Source organism: Sebastes umbrosus, chromosome 2, assembly GCF_015220745.1.
Source record: "Sebastes umbrosus isolate fSebUmb1 chromosome 2, fSebUmb1.pri, whole genome shotgun sequence".
Lineage (NCBI taxonomy): Eukaryota > Metazoa > Chordata > Actinopteri > Perciformes > Sebastidae > Sebastes > Sebastes umbrosus.
Window position 1 is genome coordinate 9529773 of NC_051270.1, and position 22579 is coordinate 9552351.

General features: G+C 40.3%; 1 protein-coding gene across 1 annotated transcript in view; it reads left to right on the forward strand.

Annotated features, from left to right (window-relative positions):
• Positions 1–1613: 1613 nt before the first annotated feature.
• Positions 1614–22579, forward strand: part of LOC119476337 (tyrosine-protein kinase CSK) — a 55236-nt gene continuing 34270 nt past the window's right edge. Inside the window, exon 1 of the mRNA XM_037749768.1 lies at positions 1614–1866. The gene's annotated coding sequence lies outside the window, so the exon portion shown is untranslated. The remainder of the gene's footprint in view (positions 1867–22579) is intronic.

Sequence of the window (22579 nt, forward strand, 5' to 3'; positions counted from 1 at the left end):
TACTATAATAATTATATACCTACATTTGCATAAAGCAAGCATATTTGTCCACTCCTATGCCGATAAGAGTATTAAATACTTGACAAATCTCCCATTAAGATACATTTTGAACATATTGAACTGTGATGCTGGAAACTTGAATTTCCCTCGGGATCAATACAGTTACTATCAATCTATCTATCTATCTATCTATCTATCAATCTATCTATCTATCTATCTATCTATCTATCTATCAACTATGGAACATCATGCGATTAATCGGGATTAAATATTTAAATTGATAGCCTTATATTTAATGTGTAACTGGACAGAAGGGTATGTTTTGTAATATTAGCTTATTCTAATGCTACTACACAGCTGGTTTTAATTACTGCATATTTCAACAACATCCATTCTCCTCAGGGAGATATCAAAAACACCTGTTGTGGGAGAGTCCAGTTTGAACATACTGCTCTGAATTACCACTTGGCCTGGATACAGAACAAGATGTACCAGTGTATTACAACATATCCATCATCAATCAATCCATCTTTATTTATATAGCATCTTTCAAACAAGTCAAATGCAATTCAAAGTGCTGTACAGACGATTGACAAAAATGTAAAATGTTAAAAATGGATTTAGAGACTAATGCACATCAAAACCACTAATATAAAAGTTCATTGAATAAGAAAGCAATAAAAGATGGGTATTTAAGATAATAAAAGATAAATGAAAATACAAGGAAATACAAATAACAATAAAAATAAATAAATACAAATTATGAAACTACACAAAATAAGCAGATTTTATTAAAATAATGAAATTTTAATAAAATAGAATAAAAGAGATAATGATCAACAATAAAATGTTGATTAAACAAAGTATAGTAAAAACACTATCATGGTGAACAGACTTAAAACAGAATTAAAAACAGCTTTTTCCCAACTGCCATAAACCTCCTGAACTCTGACGTCTCCTCTGTGTGAGTTGAACACGTGCAATGTAAATGTGCAATAACACGTTGATCACTTTTGTGTCACTTTTACAATGTAAATACTGTAAATCTGCTGTTACGGATATGTGCAATGACATGCTGATCACTCTGTGCAATAATTATACAATTATCTGACGTTGTGCAATAATCTGGCAAAACTGTAATCTGGCAAAACTGTCATCGAATCAATATATTGTATTTTTATATTTTACATTGTATTATATTTTATATATATATATATATACATATTTTTATATATTTATTGCACTATCTCTTTTTTTATTTTATTGTCTTTTTTAGCACCTATGGGATCACAATCTAATTTCGTTGTACAACACAATGACAATAAAGGGCTTGAATCTTGAATCTTGAATCTTGAATGATAAATAAAATAAGTACAAACAATAAAAACTTAAAATTATAAAAAAAAATCATAAAACACTACATGAAAAGCCAGACTAAATAGATGTACTAGTTTTTTTTAGCTGGTTTGAAACACAGCATGCATGCAAAAGCTTAAAGGGTGAAATCTCCCTCAGTAACAACAAGTCCTCCATCAGTTGACAGTCCCACCTGTTGGCCACGTGGCTGTGCTCTCACACCACTCACCTTGTTGTCTGTGCTCCTCCTCTGCGCATGCGTGGAGACCATTTCATCCAGCAGCAGCAGCAGCAGGCCTCTCACAGCAAAGCAGAGCTCCTCCTCCACATACACAAACATACACACATATGCAGACACAGAGTACCGAACAAAACGTCAAAGCAAAGCCACGTTTGGTTGGGATTGTCTCACCGTTAACGCCGCTAAACCTGGATGCCAGGAGTCCTCATAAATGGGCCTTCATCGCTAATTTAACAGCAACATCAGGTCGACACAGAGGATCTTTCTGGGTGAGTTGTCTCTCTGGTTCTGTCTCGTGCTGCTGCTGCTGCTGCTGCATCGTTTCTAGCTTCAGCAAAGCTTAAGGATGGGACACATTGTCATTGTTTGGATGTTATATTCTTGTATTAGTCTGGGTTTTTACTTCACATTCACTAACGGCTTTGAAATGTTATGATAAACCAGTTTTTTTACACTGCTGTTTGTTAGCCTTAGCCTGCTAGTTAACGCACAATGTGACGAGATCCATTATCGGACACGATTTTATGCTAGGTCCAAACAACAGATTTATCTCCTCCTCCTCCTCCAGTCTGTGTGATTCATTATGTTTGATAATAGAGAAACAAAATCACAATTAAAAAAACTTTTTTTTGTTTACGTTTTCTACCTATAATTCTTGTTTTTGGGGGTGATTTTGCAGCTTTGCCCCAAAAAAACCTCCGAGTCACCCACCCTCCTCCTCTCCTCTCCCCCTATGCTTCCATAGTCGGACGCGTTGGTTTGCGGCTAGTGTTTTGTGGTTTTGACCTTTACCTTTCACTCTCCATCCTCCATGAGTGTTTGTTGACACAGTGTGCTCCAGTATTGTAGGGAAGCAGAGAGTGGGTAAAACAAGGTTAGCCATGCAGTGTTGTGTGTTACAAGAGGATGCGCCTGTTTTTTTTTGTGATTGTGCAGCATGTTGTTGATCTGACTGTAGAGGGACAGCTGGAAATAACAACCATGTGCATGTCAAACCTGTAGCAATACTGTGGCCTGGCTTTTTTGGTATTGTTTTGTATTTTGCTGGGGAATACAGACTGAGCACTGAGGAATGAATGTGTCCGATAATGGACGCAGTAACTTATTTTAGCACTAGAACAGAGAGGCTGGAGCTGAGGTTCAGCCTCTTGCACTGAGGAAACACTGATCTCTTCACTGATATATTGTTTTAATATAATGTGTCTACCATTATTGCATTTGTCTTTGTTTGCAATACATGTACACTGTTGTGGAGAAGTGCTTCAACAGAGTTGTCCTGTTTATAATGATGGCAGATTTATTTATTTATTTATTTATTTATTTAAAAAGGATCCCCATTAGCTCATACCAATGGCACCAGTTAGTCTTCCTGGGGTCCGAAATCAAGTACATTACATTTATCACATACATACTATATACAACATCATATTTGTGTGACACTAATAACATTAACATTTTCCAAACATATATAAATTTCACATTCATACACAACTTCCACAACCAGTTAGCCTCAAGGCCCATCATCAGGGAAAAGGAACAAAAGAAGAACCATACATAACCAACACTGGACTATCAATCAGCTGCTTAAGTAATGTATTCTTAGATGGTATTTGAATGAGGATTTGTTAGAGGCTTGACAGATCATCAGATCATTAGAAAAACACTGGTGTGATCATAATGTTTATCCCAGAGGGGAATTGTTTTTCTCTTGCATCCCTCCATGAGGGAGGTCAGAGGTCAGACTAAGATACTGAGCTGGTAGACGTCCGGCATCTTGCTCAAGGACACTTCAGCATGGATGGCTAACACTCAGGTTAAAGAACATGAAATGTGTTAGAAATAAACTGCTATTGTTAAATGTTGTTGGTATTTATTGAATCAGACCTGCATATAGCCTGCCATACCTGCAGCTTTGGCCTTGTTGTGTTAGTACCCTCACTCAGTAGTAACTCTCTGACTGAAATGTACATACCTTTGCAAGCCGCGGCACGAATGACAAAAGCGATGTAGTCGTGTCTGTAGCACATTGTTACTTCACATAGCGTTCCCATGAATGAATGCCTGACTGCTCTGCTTTGTAACGCACATAAACACTCTCACTCCTGGGTTGTTTTCAGGGAACAAATCTCATGATTAGCTTATTACCTCATTGTCTGCGCTTGTTATCTGACGCGTTACTGCTCAAAATCTAAAATATTCCTTCGGATCTTGTTGCCTATTTTGATAACTAACTGTCATTGGATTTTGCGTTATAATCTGGATAGAGACGTAGGCAAGGGGACTGTCTGATTTGAATTACTAGGACTGTCAAAGTTAACGCAATAACGCGTTACTGCAAATCCGTTTTAACGCCACTAATTTCTTTAATGCAATTTGCAGTAGCAGGCTTAGATTTAAAGCTAGAGTGAAGATACTAGCATCATATGAAACTAGAAAACCTAAGGAACCATGTCATGCAAGCTTGTTGCTAAATAACGCTCCAAAGTTATGCTAAATGTTGGCGAGGAAAAACTAGCATGGCTGTTTTCAAAGGGGTCCCTTGACCTCTGAACTCAAGATATGTGAATGAAAATGGGTTCTATGGGTACCCACGAGTCTCCCCTTTACAGACATGCCCACTTTATGATAATCACATGCCGTTTTGGGCCAGTCATAGTCAAGTCAGCACACTGACACACTGACAGCTGTTCATGTCTGTTGAGATTGAGTTTGCCATGTTATGATTTGAGCATATTTGTTATGCTAAATGCAGTACCTGTGAGGGTTTCTGGACAATATTTGTCATTGTTTTGTGTTGTTAATTGATTTCCAGTAATAAATATATTCATACATTTGCATAAAGCAAGCATATTTGCCCACTCCCATGTTGATAAGTGTATTAAATACTTGACAAATCTCCCTTTAAGGTACATTTTGAACAGATAAAAAAATGCAATTACTTTGCAATCAACTGTGGACAATCATGCGATTAATAAATGTTTTAATCGATTGACAGCCCTAATAATTACATTTCACAATTTGCTCGTTTGCACATTTTAAAAAATTGACAACACAAATTTGTCTTCAGCATTGCATTTATTTTGTGCATAATGGTCTAAAAGAAACGTGATTATAAAAAACAACAATCAGTAAGAGTAGGTGTCTGTTGTTTGTTTCTTTGCGACGGTTGTTATCTCATTTCGATGCCCACCTGTCTTAACTGTTGTGCTGATTACAGTGAGTGCAGACTGCTGATGAAGCAGCATGATAGCTTTGGGGTTTCTATTAGCGAAATCTGTTACCAAGATTGGCTGGAGAGTGAGGTGGGGGTGTGAGGGCTTGGCATTCGTCATTATCCCCAGAGGAATCTGGTGAACCAGACTGCAACATGTTAGGAATCCATATGCTACGTCTGCCAGGTCTAACCTGCTGCCGGGTCGGTGTGCTAGGATGTCCGACATAGTGCCGCTGCAAGAGTCTGTCCTTGGAGTACCTGCAATGAATGCCTTTTTCTATTCGTGCAAGAGTTTAAGTCAAAATGTTTTATTTCAGCACACAGTGCGTAATGTACCAGTCATCTACACACATCGTGACTCAGCTCTGGTCTCAGTAGTGAGACTGTACAGCTCTCCATCTGTGAAGTCAGACTCATCGAGTAAGGTGGCAGAAGACTCACAGATTAAATCTTCGACCACACTGAGTTCTTCCCTATCTTCTCTCCGTCAATAGCTCTCTCTCCCTCGTCTCACTGACTGACTGATGGCTGGATAGGAGTAGTCTAATTGAGGTGCATCCTGACGAGGAGTAGAGGAGACAGGACATGTCTACAGGACATGTCCGCAGGCCAAGCTACATGTCGACTCTCTTCCTTTTAGCGATGAGTTATGAGGAGGAGGGGGGAAAAAATCGCTGTCTGGTCGATCCTTAAAGCTGCGAGGAGCTGAGCTGTGTTACTGTCTTATGTTAAGCTCGGAGTCTGTCTTATGCGCTCAGCGGGGAAGTAATGGCTCCTCTGTCTGTACACTGACCATCTCATTGCACATTTGAAGCCTGTCCAAGGCCCTGCTGACCTCAACACAATGACCGCGTTTAGTTCGTTTTTTTCCCCCTCCAGCCTCTTCTCTCCGACGTCCACTGTCTCTTTAATCGGCAAGTGCAGTAACAGACGAGGGATTTATCGTGGAGACTTTGGTGCAGAGCTTAACAGTATACTGACACTCGTGAGCAACAGGACATCACAGATGGTACAAGACGTACTCTGCACAGTAGGATGTATCACTCTAGATGCATTCAACATAATTTACTTCATGGCCGCCTGCATTTCAGGCAGTCGGATATAGTGTGTTAGTGGTGCGTGAGTACCCAAATACACACAGTGCACACACCGTGATGTATTTGATTGTGTCTGATAAGGTATGTGCACACTCTGAGTTATGCAGGTTTATTGTAGACAGTGCAAGATGCAAAGTGGCAAGCAGCGACACGGTCCACCTGTTTAGGAAGAGTGATGGAAAGTGAAACCGGCAGCAGATGTGCATGGCACCTGCAGCTCTTCCTCTTTTCAAACGTGTGTAAAGACAAATAGGTGTATCACATCACAATACTGTATACTAGGGCTGCAACTAACAATCATTTTCATTGTCGATTAATCCATTGTTTATTTTCTCGATTAGTTGTTTGGTCAGAAAATGTTGAAAAATGTCAACCAGTGTTTCCCAAAGTCCAAGATGAAGTCCTCAAATGTCTTGTTTTGTCCACAACTCAAAGATCTTCAGTTTACTGTCATTGTTGTTCATTGTTTGGTATTTGTTCAGCTAACAGTCCAAAACCCAAAGATATTCAATTAAGCATCATAAAGGGCTGATTAAAACCAGCAAATATTCATATTCAAGAGATTTTAACCTCTAACACATTCAGTACTTTTGCTTTAAAAACGACTGAAATGGTTAATCCATTATCAAAGCAGTTGCAGATTATTTTTTGCCAGTTGACTAATCTATTAATCAACTAATAGTTTCAGCTCTAAACTGCCATTTCAACACAGTCTACAGGTCATTTTTCTTTGCTTTGATAATCTTTTAGTCCTCTTACGGTGTGATGTGAATGTTGCCTTGTGAAGCATCATATAAGTCAATTATGATTATAATATTTCACAAAAACATTTGGTGCATGAAGGCTTTAAATCCTTGTTTTTCTCTCTTTAACTACATTGACGAGAAACACCAGCTTTCAGCAGCGTAACAGTACAGAAAGCTATCACATTTAATAGAGAATTGACTAAAGGTGCTATGTAAACATGACCAGGTTGCCTTAAACAAAGAGCACAACCATCATCTGTCAAAAATATTTTCCCACTGCTGTGGCTCCTATATCTTCCTTTCTGTTCAGCACCTGCTGAGCTGTGATAGAGGCAAACCCCCCCTCGTGCCCTCCTTCCTAGTGATCACGCTGCCCAGTAGAATAGTGGCATTGTGGCTGACATCTTGCGTGCAAACTCAGCGAGGCCTCTCCATCTGGGCAGCGGCTGGTCAGTCAGGCAGCTCCTCGAAGTCCGGGAGGCTTCTACCGCCACGCCTGCTGGCGAGCTGCACAATGTAGGCAATGAGGAGAGTCGCTGGCCTGACACATGCCCAGTCTTTCACTACGCCCACGGCCTCTGGAGATTTCCCTCTGGGAACTGTTTCTCACAAAGATAACAATAATGCAACATTTTAGTATTTCTAGAATATGCCATTTCGGAAAAGTCATATCTCATTGTTTATGATTCCTCTTTGCACTGTTCATGTGTTGCTACTGCTTGCTACATTCAAGAGGTAGTGATGTCATATAAGGAGCCTCATCTATCCGATGACAACCCAGACAACCCCCACCCGTTCCTGCAACCTGCAGCTGAAATGTTTTATTATCCATATAACGATTTTCTACCTGAGGTGATAATTTAGAAACGCCATGGTGAAGAATTCCTCAGCTCTAAGACATAAATCTGCCAAAACTACCAAGTCACCGGTTTCAATATGGCCTATGGGTCCCTCCTCATCCCTCACTAACCACTCCACCTATACCCAGAGCTACCCCATGGTGCAAACCAGCAGCATGCAACGACCGATCAGTCTGTGTTTTTTGGGTTGTGAACGACCTGATTTTAATTAATAAGCAGAAGGAGAAATTTTTCAGCTGAGGGAAACAGTCAGACACTTCCTCCTTTGAGTGGATCAATTCAGAAAAGCTGAGACCTGGAGATGCACATTTGATATATATATATATATATATATACACTAGGGCAGTCACTAGGGCTGTCAATCAATAAGAATATTTAATTGCATGATTGTCCATAGGTGATCGCAATTAATCACAAATTGATCGCACATTTTTTATCTGTTGAGAATGTACCTTAAAGGGAGATTTGTCAAGTATTTAACAAATATGCTTGCTTTATGCAAATGTATGTGTATATTTATTATTGGAAATCAATTAACAACACAAAACTGACAAATATCGTCCAGGAACCCTCACAGGTACTGCATTTAGCATGAACTATGACTTGCCCAAAACCGCATGTGATTATCATAAAGTGGGCGTGTCTGTAAAGGGGAGACTCGTGGGTACCCATAGAACCCATTTTCATTCACATATCTTGAGGTCAGAGGTCAAGGGACCCCTTTGAAAATTTCCATGCCAATTTATGATAAGTTTGGAGCATTATTTAGCCTCCTTCCCGACAAGCTAGTATGACCATGGTACCATTGAATTCCTTAGGTTTTCTAGTTTCATATGATGCCAGTATCTTCACTCTAGCTTGAGCCCGCTATAACCTCCAAATTGCAACTTGCTTACTAAGAAATTAGTGGCGTTAAAATGAATTTGCCTTAACGCATTATTATTGTGTTAACTTTGACAGCCCTAATATATGCTTACCTTGCATTCAGCCCACTTTTGACATGTCAAATGACACTGGCACAGGTGAAATTACATGTGATCATCATTCATAAAGATCTGAGACTGCAACTTTAGTGTTCTAGTTGCTCTGTTTTGTGTCAGTCAAGACATGTCAAGACAAGTTTAAACATCAACCACATGATCAAAGCCTGAGTGTCCGGCTGAGTTCAGCCCAGGTTGAGATGGGTGTCCCCAGGCAAGGTATGATGATCGATGTAGACCCGTTCTTATTGACCACAGATACAGGTTCATCCTGTGTAACTGTGTTGGTCGGAAAGGGATATAGTGGGATATAATTGGACAGCCAACTAATCGTGTTACAGTAGGATGTTGATAGGATGATATTATCAAATTCTGCTTTGAAAGCCGCCTCCTGTATATAAATGTACACAACATAGACAAACAGACAAATATACACACAGTAGGACACTGTTCCTGTGAGTCCTGCAGTCAGATCCTCACCACAGTCCTGTTGCTTGTTTAACATTCTGCCTGTGAGTCCTCATTAGATTGAATCTAATAAGAAAAACATAGGAAAGCTTAAGAAGCGACAGGGCATTTATGGGGAATGTTTCATGTTATATATCTAGCTGTTGTATTGTAGGTCTGTGATAAGGGATGCTGGCCCCAGGATGTTTTGGAGGAACAGACTTGTGCTCTTGTAAAATAAACATTTGATTGTGATAAAGTAACGCCAGCAGCACAGAAATAAATTCAGCTGATGAATAACTAACTTCAATCCGAAGCTGTGTATAAAATACCAGTCTAACTCAAACATGGTGTTTGATCAGCAGTGCTGCCTTCACTGTCTTACATGTGCCAGAAATCATAGCTTTCACATTTCCAGCTGATGAATGAGCCGTCTCTATCTCTTAATATTTCGCACTAAAAGCTAAGAAGTTTTCTGGTCTTCGCCCCAACAATGCGATTTGAAAGTCTTAATTATTTACTGTGACGTAAACTATAATGATCATCAATCACTCGCTGTTATTTTTTGTTATTTACCCTTAGTGTCTCATCTTTTGTGATAATTTGAGTTGCTACTTGATGGTCTAAACAGTAACCTTAGTCATTTCGCTGTGTGAAATAACGCTGATAATAACAAAGACTGTACTTTTCCCAAGCCTCGTGTCCAACCTCAGTCTGGTTTCGGGCAGGTTTGGTCTTGTGATGTTTCAGGTTTAAACTGCCTTCATCTTGCTAGCGTGCACAATATGAAACTGCACTATTTGTTCAAAATAGGCATTTAAAAGTCATAGCAAAAAGGCATAGATTTACAACACCATATTATTAAACATTTGGGCGATACGATGATATATACTACTGTACCCTGAGATGACTGAGATTTCAGTTGTCGCAGTTTATACGGAAGCAGCTGTCGCTTTTTAATATATGTTGTTTGAGGCCATTGGGAGTAAAGCTGAAAATCAACAGAACTGCTTTAGGTCAAAATTTGAGTTAAAGGATTTTTCATTGCAATGTAGTTTAATTTGTCAGGTATCTTTTTGAGTGGATTAGCCTAAAACGGACATTACCATCTGGTCGCTTCACTGATGTGAAGCCATGTCACTCACGATGTATACTGTATGTAGCTCTCATGATGTAAACAATTTTATAGTGCGATCGACAATTGCACTATAAAATAACAATAATTTGACACAAAAACGGTCTGACGGAGTCCGACATCAGAACTGCGCCCATAGCAACAGTCTGTTATACATAGCAACGGTCTGCTATAAAAAAATAACAGACCGTAGAACGCCGTGATTGACCAATCAAAATCAAGTATTCAACAAAGTTGGGTGATAAAGGGGAAGTAGTGCAGTCAGGTTAAAGTTGATGGCTTTAAATGTATAGACACATCCTCTGCCATTATTGTGAATGTCATGAAAGAGTACAAGATGAATCACTGATGATAATAATGAATCCTGTCTCAGCAGGGAGACTCAAGTGCTTCCTCTTTTATCTACCGGTCCATGCACTCCCAGAGTAGTGTTTGGGAAGTTGAGTCACTTGAAGTGCATCACTTCAAAGACGCACATAAATGCTTCTGCTTTAATGATGTCACAGAGAGTGCTGAAAAGTAAAGTAACCTGAATTAGGTCTACTCTAATACAGGCTTTTCTATTAAAGGAAATATTTTACTTGATCTTTTCTTTGTGTAGAATTCCCCCCAGGCTATCTTTTTAATAAAAGCAAACATTTTTTTCCTGATGTTTTCAATCGGGAGATTAAACCTGCGCAGTGTGGAGATGTTATTACTGGTGACCGTGGCCTACATTTGGACATGTTTCTGATACACCGGCTGATGAGCCCCAGGACTTACTGAGAGGTAGATTGATGCATACGTAGATACTGAATGATGGATTTAGAGATACTAGGCAGATGGTTAATTCTTTAGGTCTTATCTTCTACCGTTTTATCATACATGTAAATCCTAGGAACACAAGAATGTCATCATCATGGTGTTTTGCTGTCACTGGAGAAGCTGGCATCCTATTCATCACTGAGAATCAATACTTTTCAACATTTATTTAGATCCTCATTACCAGTTACCAGCACAACAGCTCATCTTCCATTTCAGCTAACAGCTTCGACCAGCTCGCCCCGCTCCACATGTGAGCCAATGGCTGTTTAGTAGCATATCATTTATAGAAATACAAACTGCTGGCGCAGGATGCATGTAGTACATGCCATTGGAACCATGTATACAGAGATGATTGCATATATAGTGAGGGTACAGTGACAAACGGAGATTTCTTCCGACCCTCTCATTTTTACTATCTAGTTTTCCAATGGACATTTGAAGAAATATGGGTGACTGCATACTGCTTAGAATAATTTGAATGAATGATGAACATGAGTAAGAAAAGCCACTGCGACGCTTTCATTTGTAATGCGATTACTGTACCATATTTGTATGTTCACTTCTCTATGATTGCATATGGAAATAAATGATAAGTGCACAAAAAAAAAGAAATACAAACAGCTGGATGGGTAATGAATACAATAGCCCACATAACTGTTCTCTCTTCTAACCCATCTTCACTCAGTATTCATAATGTAATAGCCACGTAATTTAAAACTAATATGAAACAGATGTAGTAGTATGCTCTGGTGATCATTTAATACTGGTGATTATAATCTAGGTAATAAATGTATTTATTACCTGGTGAGCATCTTTCCTTGGACTGTTTCCAACATTTCAACAAAAGGGAGCAGTCTCATACAGTTAGATGTAAACTTCACTCATAATGAAGCACAGTTGTAAAACACAACAGCAGTCTTGTGCGTTCTATAGAAATACTGTCACTCTGTCTCCTATCTTGTCCCTTTTTAGCTTTTTATTTTATTTTTCTGCTCATTAACTTAACATGCATCCTACTATCATCGTCATATTCAGGATTTTTTCATTATGTATGTATGTGAGTTGTTGCATTAACTAGAATAAACCAGTAATATACTATAGTAATATACATATGGATATAAGCCAGTATGTTATTGGCTGTAATGAAAATGTTTATTGTTTTCACTGTTTACCACTAAACAACACAGCAGTGAAACTATTAAATAAAAAATAAACAATCTCTATCCAAACAGGTACCAGGAATAAACTGTGTACTGGTTGTTTCATGCAAATGCTGTATCCCAGTAAAGATCCAGGATATCATTTTCATAATATTATTGTGCGTTAAGTATGTACGATTTTGAAAAAAATATCTAATAGCGATTATTTGGACTGATATTGCAATTACGATATGATTTGCGATATTAGAGGGAATGGCAATTTTTACATCATTATTCTAATTTTCAATGAAAAGCATATTAAAATTATTATGTTGTGATTGCTGCAGAGATTTATACCAAAGAAAGATGTTTGATTAAGCCTGATGAATATGATGTGTAGGCTAGGACATCTCTGCAGCACCACAATATTTAATATAAAATGGTATTTTACACACATTTTGCCTTTAAGAAATATTGTGATTTTAACAAATACTGCGATTTGAAAATTGCAGAACGCCATGTTGTGATTTTGATAAAATTTCGATTAGTTGTGCAGCCCTATTGTGCAGCCCTATTGTGCGTGTGAATACACAGTTTCTCTCTGTCCTCTGCTTAGTGCAGGTTGTGAAAAATCAATATAGTGTTGCCACCTGATACAGGGTCTCTCCGTTCAGCCAAGACGGTGAGCCACCCAGAACCCAATACATCTCATTTTGCGATCAATTTAGTTAGGAGGTGATAGCCACACTCAATATATGACCTTTGCTGTGTGAACTAGCGGCTCTGCTCTTTAGTGTATTATAAGTCATCATATCTATTTCTGCCTTTCGACATGAAGTGTGCTAGTTCAATTCTCGGTTCCTAGAAAAGGGTGTCATCCAATTGAGGAAACGGGATTACTGCAGTTGAGTGTTGTTCGTAGTGATTTGTATTTATAGTCGATGCTGACCCGTTGACTTTCACGTCTTTTCTCTCAACTCACCCATTCACAATTCCATTCACACTTCCTCTCATTCCAGTCTCGTACCCGATCTGACTTATGCACACACATGTGCAGTCACTCACACCCATTCAGACCCATATATCATTACACGGTCGCTCTCTGCCACACACATCTGCTGTTCTTGCTGATGTCCAAGCCTCTAGTCTGAGTAGACCGCGGGGTCAGCAGCATCGGAGGAAGAAAAAGCCACCCGTCTCAAGTTTCTGCAAAGCTCTGTCTTGAGTCTCCGGGGAACGTAAGAATGTACCAACCGTTTAGGACGTGCAGCAGACCCCTCCCTGCATATTCTTCAACATGTTTCAATGTTAACCTCATTGTGTCACGTAAGGGACAGAGTTTGGATAAATGTTAGGTCGTAGATTATTTTCATGCTTGTTGCCAGATACACTTCCTGCATTTAGCTCAGCCAGGCAGCCAGAAGATTGTCTATTGTTATTGGCATAGGAGGCACTTTATGTTGTCACTATGATGTTATTGCAGTAATAAAGTCCCAGTCTGTTTATGTGCTCGTGTAAAGCCATTTTTCCTGGACCAGTCCTGAACCCTTTTATAAGCGCATGGCCTTGTATCTGTATATATTGAATGGTGTGTTGTTGGTGTATCCAGCACATGGCTGAGGTCTTATTCTAGTACCTTTTTAAGAGCCTGTGTGCTGCTGTGTTTCACTGTAAAATGCAATTCAAGGTCAGGATGTTTACTCAGGTGTCCACAGTGTGTCCTACGCTGTTCCTTCCTGCTGTCTCTCTACCGTGTGTCACCACATGTTATATTAAATATATATAATCTAATGCTGAAACAATTAATTGATTAGCTGATTGACAGAAAGTGAATCAACAATAATTTAGATAATTCATTGTCTAAGCAATAATCCTGCCAAAATAAGAGTCGTTACTCAAATGTGACGATTTTGTGTAATTTTTGTATAATTGTCAATTGAATATATTTTTTTTATAGAAGTATTTAACTGTTGATCAGAAAGAAATAAGCCATTGGAAGACGTCACCGTGGGCTTTTAAAATGCAACAGGTATTGTTTTGCTATTTTAGAACATTTTATAGGCAACTGGTGATCTCATTATCAGTTAATCTGTCGGTTATTTTCTCTATTAATCGTTTGGTCTACAAAATATCAGAAAAATGCCAATCATAATCTCTCAAGGCAAAAGGTTATTTCTTCAAATGTCTTGTTTTGTCTGACCAATAGTCCAAAACCCCATAGTGTTCAGTTTACTGTCACAGAAGTCTCTAAGGTACCAGAACATATTCACTTTTGAGAAGCAGGAACCAGAGAAGTTTGGTATTTGTCTTCAAAAAAATTACTCACAACAAGTAATCAATTATTAGAACAGTAGCCGGTTAATTATGTTTTCGGGTTGTCCGTCCATCCGTCCCATTTTCTTGAACGCGATATCTAAGACCTGTAGGAAGTTTCTTCAAATTTGGCACACATGTCCACCTGGACTCAAGGATGAACTGATTAGAATTTGTTGGTCAAATGTCACGTTAACCTCACGTCTGTCCCATTCTCAGGAACGCCTTGAGCAAATTTCTTCAAATTTGGCACAAACGTCCACCCGGACTCAAGGATGAACTGATTAGATTTTGGTGGTCAAAGGTCAAGGTCACTGTGACCTCACATATGTTTTTTGGCCATAACTCAAGAATTCATATGCTAATTATGACAATTTTATACACACATGTCTAACAGGATAAAATGATGACATGATGACATTTTGGACAGACATGGATGTAAACTGCAACTTGACTGTTGGCGGAGGCATACAACTACGAGTCGATAATTCTAGTGTTTCAATCAACTAATTGATTAATTGACTAATCGTTGCAGTTCTAAGAATAACCAGTAGTTAGTACCTGTAGCATTTGAAAGAACCAGAGTACCATTAATGCTGTGTTCAGTTGGTCCAACGTTTGTTAGTTTTATCTGGACTGGACCAATGGAACTGAACCACAGGTGTTGGGAGAGCTTTAGTGCTACTCTGGGACCCAGGGATGGTCTTTGATATGGTGGGAGAGGCTACATGTAGAATAGTGATTTTGCATAAAATCATGTTCATTCAATAGATATTACGAGGGACAAAATTATCATGACATACATTGTTTCTGGCCAATATTGAAAAGAAACTGTGGTCCTACAGCTCAGGCCTATTTACCCAGACTTCTCTTTAAGGCTGTATACCTGTCCCTGGGCTGTGAGAGTGAACAGGGTTATCATCACTGCACGCAGCGCGTGTGTGTGTGTGTGTGAAGCTTTTGTGAATTTACTGAAGAAATCCCTGAGCCCTGCTATCCGCAGGCAAGATTTGCAGTTGCTGCCTCTGCAAACATTGGCTCTGCATTAGCAGGAACTCTCCTCTGTGATCCCTCTTGTGTGTTTCATCGTCTACCTGGGCTTTTCCCACCCACATCATCACCATCACCTCATCACCCAATGTCCTCTCCTACAGGTGAAAACACACTCTGAACGTGGTGCATTAATGAATTTTTTTTCAGCATACACCAAACTCTCTGTAGATCACACACTCTTTCAAATACTTTAACTCAACGTTCTTTTACTCTACATTAATTTGTTCTCTGTGTTTCAGTTTTTGTCTGCTTCAGCTGATGTGTTTTGTTTTCCTGCCTGACACTGGAGACTGGTTGGCAGGTTGTGTTTGCTGGCTTTGTGCGTGGGGAAGCAGGGTTGTTTTCCTGCTTTGATCGAGAGGTGTGGAGTGTATCTGTGAGGTACTGCTTGCAGCAGATGCAAAGCCGCTGATAAGAGTAAGAGTTGCCTGCTGTGTGCACATGATTGTGTTTGCTTGTGAATCGTTGTTTTATGTGTGGTGTGATTTTTTTTTATGAGGGCTTAAACTAGGGCATACTGTACATTGGGAGAAGTGACAGTACATGCCACAGTGTTTCATCTCTGACTCGCAGACACACACCCAGCCGTCAGACCTTCACCTACTCCCAGTGTAGCCTATAATGTCCTATCTAAGCAGTATTGCACTGATTTACAGCTGTCAGGCAGTTCTCCTTTCAGCTAATTAGGCTACAAATCTTAACCTCGCCTATGAAAAGAATCTAATGACCCAGATAGCGTTGTCTCTGGGGTTGTACTGTTGTAGCTGAAACAATGATGATTATTAAGTGGTTATTTTGCTAGATATTGCTCAGGCAGTTGTTTATCACTTTCATCTCTCAAACATTTGGGGAACCAAATATTTCTTATATTTTATATCAGTGTTTTGACATTTGAAGACCCTTTTTAGTGTTGAGTCAATGCCCATAATTCCATGATTATTAAACTCTGACTCTGAAATGGTGATATGACGTGTCATTAACAGCAACGTTTATTCTAAATAAACCACATTTGTTGTTAGAGTTGTTCCAATACTGATACCAGTATTCGAAATGCTTCCGATACGTCCCAAAATTCAGTATTGGCTATCGGCGAGTACCTCAGTCTATGCACCGATCCAATACCATCATTTATTAACCCAGGAAAAAAATCAACTTGTTTAACTGGAAACCAATTCTTCTTCGCCTGTGCTGCCGCCATGGATGTATCATGGCTGCCACTGGCAACTACTGTTTTAGAGCAGCGAAGAAGAACTGATGGCAGGTAGTTTGTCACGGGACGATGGCAAACAACAACAGTGCGGTGCTAGTTGAGAGTGTATCGGTAGTCAGAGCGAGGAAAATGTAATTTGGAAATATTTCATTGTAAAATCTGTTCATGTTTTACAAAGGGTTTAACCTGAGCCAGGCCATACAACAAAGACCATGTATGGTCAGCAGTAAAGAGCTGTTAAATAATAATAATAGCTATATATATTTTTTTTAATCACGCTGGTATCAGATCGGTACTCGTTATCAGACGATACTGCAAGTTCAGGTATCGTAATCGGTATCGGGAAGGAAACATTTTTATCGGAACATCTCTGTTTGTTGTTGCCCAAAATGTAAAATCTATCAGCAGCTCTGCACCAGCGGAGGTTTCTAAGGAAAAACCTGTGAGACGCTTCAGAGACTAAAATCATTTCACTTCCTGTCGGTGTGAATATTCATGCGAGAGTGTGCATGTGTCAAATCTGTGCACATGCACTATGCGCTTTTCACTTCCTGTGTGTGAGCAGCGCACGCATGTGGTTCACTCTAAGCAGGCAAATGTGCCCGTACCCCTACAGTGGAGAGAGTGCCCCACACACTGAGCGCTAATGCAAGTCTGTGGTTTGTGAATTAATAATTCAGAGTGCTGGCATTGCTGGGTGGAGCCTCTATTATTCATGGTTGGCATTGGAACCGACAGATGACTGCTGTTAATATTAAGGACCGGCAGACGCAGTCCACCGCCAAGACACCAGGCAACACTTTCATGTCTGTCTCTCCACCCTCCATCCTCCATCCTCCCTCCTCCGTCGTCTCCACCCCTCTAACTCCTCGATGCCCTTGCTCTCCTGATCTCTGTCCTCTCCATCTGTGTGCTTCTCTTCGTCCTTTCTACATCTCCCCATGTCGGTCGTGCTTTCTCTATCTCTCCGTCTCCTCTTCACTCTCTCTCTCTCTCTCTCTCTCGCTGTGAACTCTTAATTCAAATTCAAATATGCTTCCTTGGAACAAGATGTTTAATTTGCGGTTTAGAAAATGTTATGTAACCGAAAATAAAGATATTCAGCTGGGCCTGAAATTTAGCTCAAACATATAATTACTTAAACAGAATAATGAACATGAGGGCAGCTTCACTTTTATTTTATCACGTTTTCTGCCAAGACTGATTTGTCAGTTAATTCACGCAACGTCTGCTAATGTGTCCAATGATTTAGAAGTCATTTCAGGGGGGGATTGCTGAGCAGAAACGGTTGCCCAGTTTTCCAGGGCTCCAGATTTGGACCGCTGTGCTGTCTACTCGTTGTATTGAATGTGACAACCTGATGATTGTATCTCATTTTTCATAAGAAATTACAGCTCTTATTCCATCTGTTATTGTGTTCTCTCTTAGGGAAACCAAGTCTTTCTATGTCTACCTTCATTTTAGAGGCTTCGCTCACTGCACATAGTCAATTTCTCAATTTGGGATTACTCTTCGCTCAGGTAATCTGTATAATCTCTATTTTGAGCCCAATAGTATTCCTGTGTGCTTTGCGATTTTACATTTTGCCTTTAGCTTCTCCCTCTCTGTCTCCATTTTCTCTCCCTCTTTCTCTCCCTTCTTTTTAGTCCACTGAGTGTGATTTTTCCTCCATGGTGTCAGTGCTGCCGCCTCTGAATGCTTCTTTTATTGAAGAGATTTGGAGCTCCAGTCACCACTAATGCCGCTGCCATATTGTACCAGCACCCTGCTGAGGCTGCTGCTAATGACATTCTTTGTGTCTCCATCCTCGTGCTTTGCCTCCTCGTCTCCTCCTCCTCCTCTGGTCTGAATGGAGGGCTTGTCATGTGTTGCCATCAAAGGAGGAGGAGAAGCAGTGAAAGCAGCAGCGAGCAGCTCCCCCCCGCCCCGTCCTTCCTCGCTCATTCTCTCGCACCTCCTGGGATGTTTGAAGCCACTTCTGCATATATGTGTGTGTGTGTGTGTGTGTTTGTGTGTGTTTGAGAGACAGCATATATTAGGCCATGGTTGGAGAATGTGTTTGCATATGTATGTAAGTGGCAGCATATATTAGACCAGAGGATGAGGGCATTTTGTGTGTACTTTTGTGGTTGTGTGTATATTCATCGTCAGTAACATTGAGAGGATAAGCAAAGGCTGAGGAGTGTGTATGTGTGTGTGTGTGTGTGCACCTGCCAAGCAGATGTCTTGTCAAAAGAGCACCGAGCCTCCCAGAGTCCCACAACCCTCTAGCTCTCAGCCTGCATCCCCTCCACCTCCTCCCAACTCTCCCAGTGCCACTGTTGGAGCTTCCTTCTCTTACCTGCCTCCGCATATCATTTAGCACTCAGGCCAGAGTCGTCCTCCTCAGTCATCCTATCCTGATGTTCCTCTCTGCCTTTTAACACAGACACCTGCATCCTCTCACATGTAATAGTTAATGGATAGTTGATGCCAACCACCGACACACACACACACAGTGCTGTTACTGTACTTCTGAGCATGTTTCACTTTAATTCCTTAACTCTCACCACTACATACTCAACATAAAACTACTGTGATGAGAGGTTATCTTTCATCACGCCGGTAGTGCTGCAACTAACAGTTATTTTCATTAGCGATTGATCTATTTTTTCCGATTATTCAATAATCGTTTTTGTCCATTTAGTGTGAAAAATTAGGGCTGTCGAAGTTAACACGTAACGTCAATAATTTTTTTAGTGCATTAACGCAACTTGTGATTTTTAGGTTGCAGCGGGCTCAGGTTTAAGATACTGGCATCATTTGAAACTAGAAAACCTGAGGAATCCAACATGTCATATTAGCTTTTTGCGAACTAGGCTAAATTACGCAAAATTTTGGCGAGGAAAAACTGGCATGCCCTTTTTCTGACCTCAAGATATGTGAATGAAAATGGGTTCTATGGGTACCCACGAGTCTCCCCTTTACAGACATGCCCACTTTATGATAATCACATGCAGTTTGGGGCAAGTCATAGTCAAGTCAACACACTGACACACTGACAGCTGTTGTTGCCTGTTGGGCTGCAGTTTGCCATGTTATGATTTGAGCATATTTTTTATGCTAAATGCAGTACCTGTGAGGGTTTCTGGACAATATTAGTTGTTGTTTTGTGTTGTTAATTGATAATAATAAATATATACTTACATTTGCATAAAGCAGCTTGTCCACTCCCATGTTTACAATAGTATTGAATACTTGACAAATCTCCCTTTAAGGTACATTTTAAACAGATAAAAAATGTGTGATTAATTTGTAATTAATCGCGGTTAACTACGAACAATCATACAATTAAATATAATTTAATCGATTGAGGAAAAATCCCCACCACAATTTCCAAGAGCCTAAGTTTAGGTCTTCATATTGTTTGTTGCAGTGAAAATTGCAGTGTATTCTTGGCTGTTTTGCTTATCATGCTTATTGTGACATATGTGTTTGAGTTGCATTATAGGAAGTGTAGAGTCCAGCGTTTTTGGAGCATGACCCCTACCAGGAACTAAAAGACAGGATATCTCAGCCTCTGCTTCGACTTTGCCCATTTTTTATTTAGTCTTTCTCTAACAAGTCCTCCAATTTTATGAAAACAGTATGTTAAATTGCTGGACTATTTGGTTAATATATTTGCCCTTAATTTATTTAGTTGATTGAATTATGCTTTATGTTTGTATTTGTACACATGTGCTTCTAAAAACAATAAAACAGCGTACAATCCTGAATGCAGCACTCAACATGGTCCAATATAAATGGGGAAATCCTGAAAGAAAAGTAGTACAAGCAGGCACTCTCACAGCAGGCAGACTCCTTAATGCAGCGTCTCCATAATGTATGCGATGATGAAAACGACTGCAGCCTGCCTCCGCCTGCATGGATATTGAGAGGATATAAATAGCAGGCCTGGTTGAGTGTGTGCTGACACTGGAACCGCAGCACACAGAGCTCAAACAATAAGCCGTCACCGCTACCCTTCCTCCCCTCTGCTTTCTCCAGTCCAGCAGCCTCCCAGAGATCGAGAAGGGAGGAGGAGGAGGAAGAAGAGGAGGAGGGGTTCTCTCTCCCTCTTCCGTTCTTTCTTCCACTTCCTGCCTCCCTGCTTTTGTAATCCGTCATCAGTGGTGAGCCCGAGCCTGTCACTTGCTATGTCAGAGAGGCAGGCAGAAGGGCTGCCTGTCTACCCACCTGTCTGTCTGCCTCTGGTGGGAGAGGGTTTTCTGTCACGCTGCTCTATTTTTCATTCAGTTAGATAAAAATGGGGGACGACGGCTGTGGATTAGACACGCACATGACTTCTTTGCTCTGCTACAAAGAAAGGATGTGATTATCTTTTTCCTCTAGCTCAAATTCCAGTAGGCCACCTCAGTGTTGTTTGTTGGTATTCGTGGTTACATTCGGGAGTTGATGACAAATAGTGTGTCTAACACAGTCAGACTGACTCAAGCTAAGGATGTGACGGTGAGGGAATTTTCCCACCGGTTAATAAACTCATCACAACACCGGTGTTACAAATTTATACCAGACATTTTACAAGAAAAGATGACGTTCAATATATGTAGTGTGCTTACTTTGATCTCTGCTCCGCAGCCATGGCCTCATTAATGTTATGGTTCCCTTATAGCATTGGGTTTAAATCTGAAATATTGCCAAGTTGTTGCTTTTGCTTTTTGCTTCGCTTCGCATCGTCTTGTCTGTCAACTCTCTCTCATCCCATGTGTGTGAAATATGACTCCTGCTACTCTGAGCTGAGACTCTGTATGGATGCATTCACGGTCAGTTTGTAGTGTCCGTCGTCTGACTTTGTATTGATAACATGCCGCTGATACGCCAAAATGAACTAAATGTGTGGGGCCGTTGGGTACTTAATGTAATCTGTGTGTGCCCGACCACCGTGTAACACCGGTAACACCGACTACCGCGACAAGCCTAACTCAAGCCATCATGTCTTATTACTGTCCGTTAGAAGTCCGTTTGATTCAACACTTTCCAGAGTAAAGTCAGTAAAGTGATCTAGTTACAAAGGTTATTAGTTCAAATCTCTGAGCCATCTGGTGAATCTGTATAGGGGTCTTTAATCTTGCATTCCTCTCCTCCCTAAACGATTAACAGCGAGATACCCGTGAGCAAGGCACTTATATGTAATCCCTCTAGTGCAGCTGCTGGTTGATGCTAGAAGTCTGTGGTCGTGTCGGGGCAGCATTTTTAAAGTTTAAATAAATGGTCCAAATACCGCAACAACCTCAACCCTGCATTCGCCTTTCCTTCTGTTGCTGCCGAGCCAAAGAGAAGAGCAAAGAGAGTTTCTGTGGGACAGTGAAAACTCAGCAGCACCACAGCTAAAAAAAGGTGAAGATGGCTAGAAATGTTTCATGTGGCAGATGGCAGAGGCAGGCACACAGTCGTAATGATTGAGTAAGCCACAGTCTCTCTCAACTTCCTTTTACTCCGTGATCTCCTCCTTTATTATTTACCATCCCTCGCAGCTCTCTCTCCTGTCTCTCTGCTCTACTTGAGATATTTCAGTGTCTCTTCAATGCACCTGTTAGTTTCCTCCCTGGTATAATCTCAGACGTCTCTTTCAGGAACAGGAATCGATCTATACTCAGGTATCTATGCTTTTTACAGTTTGTATTTAGTAATTTATTTCTAATCTTTGTTGGTTTGAAAGGTTTGATTAGTAGCGTGATTTGTTGTAAATTGTTCCTGCCGACTAAATCACTGGCACAGCGTGTGCTCAAGGATTGTTGTTGTTATATTGGTTTTGATTACCACTCCAGCAAGTGTTTCCTGAGGGACATATTTTGACGTTGCACATCTGGTTTTACCTGTTTAGCAGCAAAACTACTCTGTCAGATTAGATCCTGATCAACTCATGGTTGATTTGGGCGATGTGCTGTCAGATCAGTGGAGCTGCACACAGCACAGAACGTACTAAGTTCAAATGAGATGAACAA